The following is a 9,230-nucleotide window of genomic DNA, read 5'->3' on the forward strand; positions in this document are numbered from 1 at the left end:
TAATACTAAATCTAAAATATTTGCAGTGTCGTTTACTACACGCGTAGGTTCTAGTACAAGTTGGGCAAGATTAAAATTCGAACAGATATCAAGAAATTCTATTGCATCCGCTCGATTATCTATGGAGTGCACCAGGTTATGCCAGTTAATAGTCGGGGAATTAAAATCCTCGAAGAGGAGAATGTGAGCGTTGGGATACCGCGAAGTTAATTTAGACAAGGTTGCGTTCAGCTGGCGGCAAAAATGGGGAGTGTTGTGTGGCGGCCTGTAGCAGACACCCAGCAGCACGGAATGTGGTGCGGATCGCCAGATAAGCCAAATTAATTCGAGGTCGGATGAAATGTTTAAAGCAGTGCATGATAAGTGGTTGCTTGCCGCAATCAGAACACCACCACCACGTGCGTTTTTACGATCTGAACGAAAGAGAGAAAAATTAGGCAGATCAGCAAGCACCTCGCTATCACTAAAGTCATTTGTTAGCCACGTACGTTTCAGTTAATATAAGCAAGTTGCTATCAGATGATAACACCAGGTTTGACACGAGCTCTCGCTTCGGGATGAAACTGCGTATATGGGTAAAGATTGCCGAAAACGTAAGATTAGGACGAGGACATGTTTGGGAACGGTGTAGTGCCGACTTGCGTCGCCGTGGTGGCTAGAAGATTTCTTTTACTGTTTGGTCAGACTCATAAAAAAATAGCGTTTGGGGCCTATATGGAGGGTTTTGTACCGCAAAAAAATTTAGTTGTTTTTGATTTGGCAAACGCGACCACTTGCTTTCTTATATTTTGAACTCGGCCGGAGAAATCTGCACCGATGCTGAAATCAGTATCTTTTAGTTTGGGGCCATTTGAGAGGATCATTTGTTTAGTCTTAAAAGACACAAACTTTACATTATGGGACGCTGGAGTTCTGTGTTGTTACGCCCAAGACGGTGTGCACGTTAGATATCTTTACTATCTAACGACAAATCGAGCTGATCGGAGCAGTGGCGGATTATGACTTTTTCGGAATCGGCAAATGACTCTGATGGTGTAGGATCAGAAAGGCCGTAAAAAATCAGATTGCATCTTCGTGAGCGGTTTTCGGCGTCATCAAATCGGGCTTCCAGATCCTGCACCAGTTGAGTAGCCTTTTCTGTGTTGCATTGCATACATTCGACATCTGTTTTCAAAGTAGCCAGGTTCTGGTAGTGGCTCTCTAAATCGGCAATCCTCTGAATTAGATCTGTAATGGTTTTCTCTGTAGTTGTTAACTTGTTTTTGATGTCTTGGACGTCACTAATTATTGTAGCCTGACCTGAGGACAACTTCAATTCAGCAAGTACTGCCTCTGCACTGGCAGGTCCCGGATTCGTTTCTATGTCCCCGGACAATAGTAGCAAGATGCGAATCGTTTCTAAACATTCAATAGCAACATCGACACAACACTGTGGGCTCGGAAGCTGCACCAGGCAGTAATTACTAGTTTTCTTAGCAAATAAGGCGTACGGGTTACTGACCTGCATTATGAGCAGAAGCGGATTAGTGGTCTGCTTCATGGTACAGCCACCAAGCCCACAGAGCGCAGCCGGTGATTGCAGCTCTTTTATACACGGTGTGCCAGGTGCCGTCGATGACGATGGGTGTGTCCATGGTTCCGGAAGTGTCCAGGGTTCCAGCGATGACGCTGGCACGTTTGAAGCGCTGATGGCGTTGAGACAACGGACATGCGTATCACTGCAGGGGTATCCAGGCAGGTCTGACGGCGCGCATTCCATCCCAGCCGAAACCAGGGCGGGAAGCAGCGCGTGTGTGACGGCTGCTGCGACCACCTGCATTATGAGCAGAAGCGGATTAGTGGTCTGCTTCATGGTACAGCCACCAAGCCCACAGAGCACAGCCGGTGATTGCCGCTCTTTTATACACGGTGTGCCAGGTGCCGTCGATGACGATGGGTGTGTCCAAGGTTCCGGAAGTGTCCAGGGTTCCAGCGATGACACTGGCAGGTTTCAAGCGCTGATGGCGTTGAGACAACGGACATGCGTATCACTGCAGGGGTATCCAGGCAGGTCTGACGGCGCGCATTCCACCCCAGCCGAAACCAGGGCGGGAAGCAGCGCGTGTGTGACGACTGCTGCGAGCACCTGCATTGTGAGCAGAAGCGGATTAGTGGTCTGCTTCATGGTACAGCCACCAAGCCCACAGAGCGCAGCCGGTGATTGCCGCTCTTTTATACACGGTGTGCCAGGTGCCGTCGATGACGATGGGTGTGTCCAAGGTTCCGGAAGTGTCCAGGGTTTCAGCGATGACGCTGGCACGTTTGAAGCGCTGATGGCGTTGAGACAACGGACATGCGTATCACTGCAGGGGTATCCAGGCAGGTCTGACGGCGCGCATTCCACCCCAGCCGAAACCAGGGCGGGAAGCAGCGCGTGTGTGACGGCTGCTGCGACCACCTGCATTATGAGCAGAAGCGGATTAGTGGTCTGCTTCATGGTACAGCCACCAAGCCCACAGAGCGCAGCCGGTGATTGCCGCTCTTTTATACACGGTGTGCCAGGTGCCGTCGATGACGATGGGTGTGTCCAAGGTTCCGGAAGTGTCCAGGGTTCCTGCGATGACACTGGCAGGTTTGAAGCGCTGATGGCGTTGAGACAACGGACATGCGTATCACTGCAGGGGTATCCAGGCAGGTCTGACGGCGCGCATTCCACCCCAGCCGAAACCAGGGCGGGAAGCAGCGGGTGTGTGACGACTGCTGCGAGCACCTGCATTATGAGCAGAAGCGGATTAGTGGTCTGCTTCATGGTACAGCCACCAAGCCCACAGAGCGCAGCCGGTGATTGCCGCTCTTTTATACACGGTGTGCCAGGTGCCGTCGATGACGATGGGTGTGTCCAAGGTTCCGGAAGTGTCCAGGGTTCCTGCGATGACACTGGCAGGTTTGAAGCGCTGATGGCGTTGAGACAACGGACATGCGTATCACTGCAGGGGTATCCAGGCAGGTCTGACGGCGCGCATTCCACCCCAGCCGAAACCAGGGCGGGAAGCAGCGGGTGTGTGACGACTGCTGCGAGCACCTGCATTATGAGCAGAAGCGGATTAGTGGTCTGCTTCATGGTACAGCCACCAAGCCCACAGAGCGCAGCCGGTGATTGCCGCTCTTTTATACACGGTGTGCCAGGTGCCGTCGATGACGATGGGTGTGTCCAAGGTTCCGGAAGTGTCCAGGGTTCCTGCGATGACACTGGCAGGTTTGAAGCGCTGATGGCGTTGAGACAACGGACATGCGTATCACTGCAGGGGTATCCAGGCAGGTCTGACGGCGCGCATTCCACCCCAGCCGAAACCAGGGCGGGAAGCAGCGGGTGTGTGACGACTGCTGCGAGCACCTGCATTATGAGCAGAAGCGGATTAGTGGTCTGCTTCATGGTACAGCCACCAAGCCCACAGAGCGCAGCTGGTGATTGCCGCTCTTTTATACACGGTGTGCCAGGTGCCGTCGATGACGATGGGTGTGTCCAAGGTTCCGGAAGTGTCCAGGGTTCCAGCGATGACACCGGCAGGTTTGAAGCGCTGATGGCGTTGAGACAACGGACATGCGTATCACTGCAGGGGTATCCAGGCAGGTCTGGCGGCGCGCATTCCACCCCAGCCGAAACCAGGGCGGGAAGCAGCGCGTGTGTGACGACTGCTGCGAGCACCTGCATCATGAGCAGAAGCGGATTAGTGGTCTGCTTCATGGTACAGCCACCAAGCCTTTCTACACAGCGCGGACAAACAAAACACCCTTGCATGATGCATTGAATGCGCCCCTGGCGGGTAGGGATGGTAGCAGCGCCGCTTAGCTCGCGACGGCGATAACGCGAGCATCAAGTTAACCAGATGCGTCAGCCGTATTTGTCGACGTACGCTCGCTCTTTGCTGCGCATCTGCTGACGGAGCGCGCTGGCGTGCAGTTTTTTCTAGTTGGGCCACAGCCCGCGCGCTCCGTACTACTTTTGGTACACCTGTACCTAGCATTTTAACCACATCTCATAATGGAAGTCTCTGCGTTGCTTCGTTTGACACAGGTTAAGATAAAAGCACAAAGCAAATACTGATGCATATCGGCTCGTAATAGAGACGAGTATAGATGAAAGTAATAACTATTAGTGTAGTCCTATTAACATCGGCAAATAGGCCATGCTCGAGCACGCAGACTCTTGTTCTGGAGGGTTGGAATGTTGGTATTGATAGTAGGATAGCAGACCACGTAGCAATCAATGAATATTAAAACGAAACACTAAAAGGAAGGTCATTAACGAACGCAAGAAAAAGGGAAGGCCCAAGTACAATACCTTTGGGGTTGCCGGAGATTCCAAAAAATGAAAGGCAGCGTTGGTTGAGTGTTAGCACGAGCCAACTGCTGGAACCCGGTTAGGATCACTTAAATCCAGGTCAGAACAGTAGGATGCAAGGCATTATTCCATACGGGATTTTATCGCATGCTTTCTTAGAGACCAAAGTTTAAGAGTATGTCAGGAAGAATGACAAGTTGGTTGTCACAAAAATGCTTTTCAAAAAGAGGACCGGTTTAGAAGGAAAAATTTAATGGGTCACAACAATTTAGCAGTGTGAGAGTAGATGGTGCTTTTCACGATTAGGAACTAATGCTAGTCATAGAAATGTTGGGAAATTTGGTCCTTGTCACATTATCAGAACTAAAAAGTTTTCAACATTTGGCTGTATGCAGCCATGCCTCGTTAATATCCACCTTGTATTATGACGAATTTAATTATGGACAGTATTGAGGGCGAAAGTTTTTCAAAGCATGCACGCCCTGTTAACATGGTAACTTGCTGTTTGGACAAATTACAGGGTTTAAACGCACAAAGTCATATGGTACCCGCATATTTTTGTCGTGTAATATGGACTGGAACGCGAACATCTGAACTGTGGTAACCAGATGCTGTAACACAGCGCAAGGACTGTTAGAAGTGCACGGCGACAGATACAGCCTGAATCATATGGCTATTGCACCCTGGAATTTGACCTCATACCCCCCGCAGCATAGCGTGCGGTTTTTGTTAAACCTTGCACTGCTAAGCATGCCGACTATCACCGCTTGCACTTTGACTGACAAAGCACGACTCTTTCTTGTGTCAGAATCAATGGCACTGAAAACCTCGGCGACTCATTTCCTGGCGCACTTTGTTCATTGCCAAAATTTAATCAAGCGGCTTGCTTACATTAAAACGTTTTTGTTATAATATCACAGGTCTCTACTTGCAACACTAGGTTAATGTTTTTTTTTTAAAGAGAGCATGCGGCAAGAAGAAAAAAATTTACTCGAGTTCATAGCATGTCGGCCAGGAGGAGAACTTAGTACTGGTGCAAAGCAGAGAATCTGCAAATACAATCCAAGCAGTAAGGAGATGGGTTCAAATTAAATGTGTTCTCAGCCTCGAAAGGTCGATGGTTGCACCGGCTTTGGTGGACTTTTAAAAATGGCTCAATGTCAGCATTGCAGAGCCAACCACAGTGCAATAGCGCATATCACGTTTTGAAAAATCAATATAAGCCTTGTTAACGTGGTTTGGCAATATGCACAAAAATGGCTCTGTCAAGGCCATACTACAAATGCGAACAGATAAGTGTCCAAAGAAACCTATAGCTGAGCATTGTGGAAGGTGCAAACAAGCATGAATATTCAAGTAAACAAATTTTGGAATGCAGCAAATTCAAGGAAGGCTAAGGAAATCTAGCAAGCATTCTACAATTCTGACAAATACTTTCCCTTAGACCCACCATCGCCTTCACCCAGCAGGCAAATAACAGTCACAGGTAAACGAACGTAGCAGATTCACGTGTGCATGTGCATTGACGACATGTGCTTCAAAAGGCTTCGAGAACGTCTCGCACTAGCTGGTTCAGCTTACTGGGGAAGCGCTGCTTAGCAACTGTTCGACACCGTTAAAGCCGAGTTGTAGAGCAGCTCGGTGACAGCAGTGCAGTGAAAGCAACAAAAAATATGGGATTAGGTATTGATTCAATGAGTACAGTTTCTATTCCGCCTGTCATGACTCACGGAGCGCTTCAATATCACTACATTTTACCAATAGCATATAGCAACCAGGATCGGGCGTTTCGTCAATAACAAAACAAGGCCACTTATAGCAAGATTTGAGAAATATAAAACATAACAACTAGTCCTGTTAAAATGTGAGTTGTTGAAGAATACCAGGAAAAAAATTGCTGGGGACTTCCGCCCAGCCCCGCGTAATATGAGGAAAAAATTAATAGATTTTGGAAATCCAAAGGCGGCATAACCTTCAAACCCGACTATAAAAAAAATTTTATCGAAGGAAAGTGCTACGTCTAACCCGAAAGCGAAGGCGCCATTTACGAAATCAGCAATTTCTCTGGAAATGCCTGTGAAAACACGAGTGAAACTCAGAACAGAACTCTCCGCTCCAGTAGCGTGAATTCGACTAGGTATTATGATAAGAGGGGAGGCGGTTCGAAAATTATCGATTGTTCAGTTTGTGCCCAAAAATACGGAGTCTTCACCCCAAAAAAGGTGAATTATGCGGGATGATCGAAGACTGTAATGCTGATATTATTGTAATAACAGAAACGTAGTTAAAATAAAAATAACGAATAGTGAACTGTTTCATTGTAAAAATAAATATGTCTTCCGGAGTGATCGAGCGGGTACAGTTGGTGGTGGTGTCCTAAATGCTATTGAAACGGATAGAAGAAGAGATGAATGAAGACTCTTGGAGGCGCGTGTGCTCTGGGATTCGGTGCTCTGTGCCTGGTGCTCTGTGCGGGCCGCCTTGTGCTCTTGACCTGTGTGCTGTGCCCGGGCGTTCTCGCGTCGTTCCCGCCTGGACCACGTAACATCTTTGGTGGAGGTGCGGGGTAGTGGGGCTCCTTGACCGGCCGGGTGGAGCCATGGTGGTAGTCCCGGCCTGACGAGTACTACGAAGCTGCGTGGTGTGCGCAGCGTAAAATCCGCACCTCCACTGCTGGACATCTGGGTGTCTCGCGTACTTACGCCCGCGTGCGTCGTCGCTTCTTTTGGCCCCGTCTCTACCAGTCCGTCCGCCGCTATGTTCGTGCCTGCGACCAGTGCCAGCGCCGGAAAAGTCCCGCCACGCTCTCCGCGGGTTTGCTCCAGCCTGTTGATGTGCCCCCTGAACCATTCTATCGTGTTGGCTTGGATCTTTTGGGCCCGTTTCCGGAGTCCACCTCTGGAAACAAATGGATTGCCGTTGCGACAGATTATGCTACTCGCTATGCCATCACGCGGGCCCTCCCCACCAGTACTGCTACCGACGTGGCCGATTTTCTCCTCTACGACCTCATCCTCCGTCATGGTGCACCCCGCCAACTTCTCACCGACCGCGGCCGTTGCTTTCTCTCTAAAGTTGTCGACGACATTCTCCGTTCCTGCTCAACAAAACATAAGCTGACCACCGCCTATCATCCCCAAACCAACGGTCTTACAGAGCGCCTCAACCGCACTCTCACGGATATGCTCGCCATGTACGTTTCCCCGGACCATCGGGACTGGGACATTGCCCTTCCATACGTGACCTTCGCTTACAATTCTTCTCGCCATGACACTGCCGGTTACTCCCCGTTCTATCTGTTGTACGGTCGTGAACCCCAATTACCTTTGGACACGCTGCTTCCAACATCTCCTTCCCCGCCTTCTGAATATGCCCACGACGCTATTGCCCGCGCCGACCACGCCCGCCAGCTGGCTCGCTCCCGCCTACAATCCTCGCAGGTTTCACAGCAGGACTACTACGACCGCCGCCACCGCATGGTAACTTTTTCCCCTGGAGCCCTCGTCTTGCTTTGGTCGCCCACACGCCGTGTCGGGCTTTGCGAAAAACTAATGTCCCGCTATGTTGGCCCATACCGTGTGCTCCGCCAGGTCACTGCCGTCACCTACGAGATTGCCCCGGCCTTTCCGGAGACCACCTCCGGTGCATCTCAGAGTGACGTTGTCCACGTCTCTTGCCTCAAGCCCTACGTGTCGCAATCCCTTGCCCCGCCCTAATTTCCACCGAGACGGTGTTTTTTTTTTGCGACCGGGGGCCATGCAACGGATAGAAGAAGAGATGAATGAAGACTCTTGGAGGCGCGTGTGCTCTGGGATTCGGTGCTCTGTGCCTGGTGCTCTGTGCGGGCCGCCTTGTGCTCTTGACCTGTGTGCTGTGCCCGGGCGTTCTCGCGTCGTTCCCGCCTGGACCACGTAACACTATTATTGAATGCATCGATTGTTTTGTTGCAGCTGTTACAATTTTGGAGCTAATATGGTGCTGCCTTAATGTTAACTTTAAGAAATTAGTAGTAGTCGCATGTTATCGATCCCCTTCGGCCGACACATCCTTTGCGATAACCTACATGATTCTCTAAATCAGATTTTCACGCGTTTCCCTGGAGCTGAACTTTTACTTCTAGGTGACTTCAATTTTCCAGATATCGTCTGGTCACATGATCACCCATTTTCTAACCCCTCGTCCGCTGAATGCAATCTATATCGTTTCGTGTATTCAGACAACTTATCACAGATCATTAGTTCTCCTATAAGTGTAACACAAAATACATCATGAATTCTCGACTTCACTCTTTCAGCATTAACAGACAACTCAACGACTGTTTCGCACCTGCCCGGGCTTAGCGATCATGATGTCTTACATTTCAGGCTAACGATGACTCAATTTAAAAAGAGCAGACAAAGTAGAAAAGTTCGTGATTTTAACAAAGCTGACTACCCTGCCATGTACAGCAACTCTGCTCACTTCTAGATGTGTTCCTGCCAGCATATCTTGATCGGTCCACAGAAGCTAACTGGGACATGTTCAAAATTTCTGAGTTAATCATCCGGTACGTCCGCCTAGAACCACTTACACTAGAAACAAAGCGCCTTGGTATAACACTCATATAAACAGGTTATCGAACAAGGTCAGCTTAGTTTTCATTTTTAAACACTACTCTTCCAAAGTTACAAAAAAGTAATCCAAAGCGATTTAGGAATGTCATTCTAGGCAACACTAATAAGAGCGTCTTATCACTGTTCACCAGTTCTGGGGACTCAGTGCCGCCTCATATCTGTTCAAAATTACTTAACAACAAATTCATGAGGTTATTCTCATCCCCAGTGCTCACGACTCATATGCCAGTTGTGAATCCTACCAATTATCAGGTCATGGACCCCATAATATTTGAGTCAATAGGTAGCAAAGCTAT

The 9,230-nt window shown here is 49.3% G+C and overlaps 1 pseudogene; it reads right to left on the bottom strand.

The window, feature by feature from the left end:
• Positions 1–669: 669 nt before the first annotated feature.
• LOC144121436 (uncharacterized) lies at positions 670–1,759 on the bottom strand (annotated as a pseudogene).
• Between the last annotated feature and the right edge of the window lie 7,471 nt (positions 1,760–9,230).

This window comes from Amblyomma americanum, chromosome 1, assembly GCF_052857255.1.
Source record: "Amblyomma americanum isolate KBUSLIRL-KWMA chromosome 1, ASM5285725v1, whole genome shotgun sequence".
Classification (NCBI taxonomy): domain Eukaryota; kingdom Metazoa; phylum Arthropoda; class Arachnida; order Ixodida; family Ixodidae; genus Amblyomma; species Amblyomma americanum.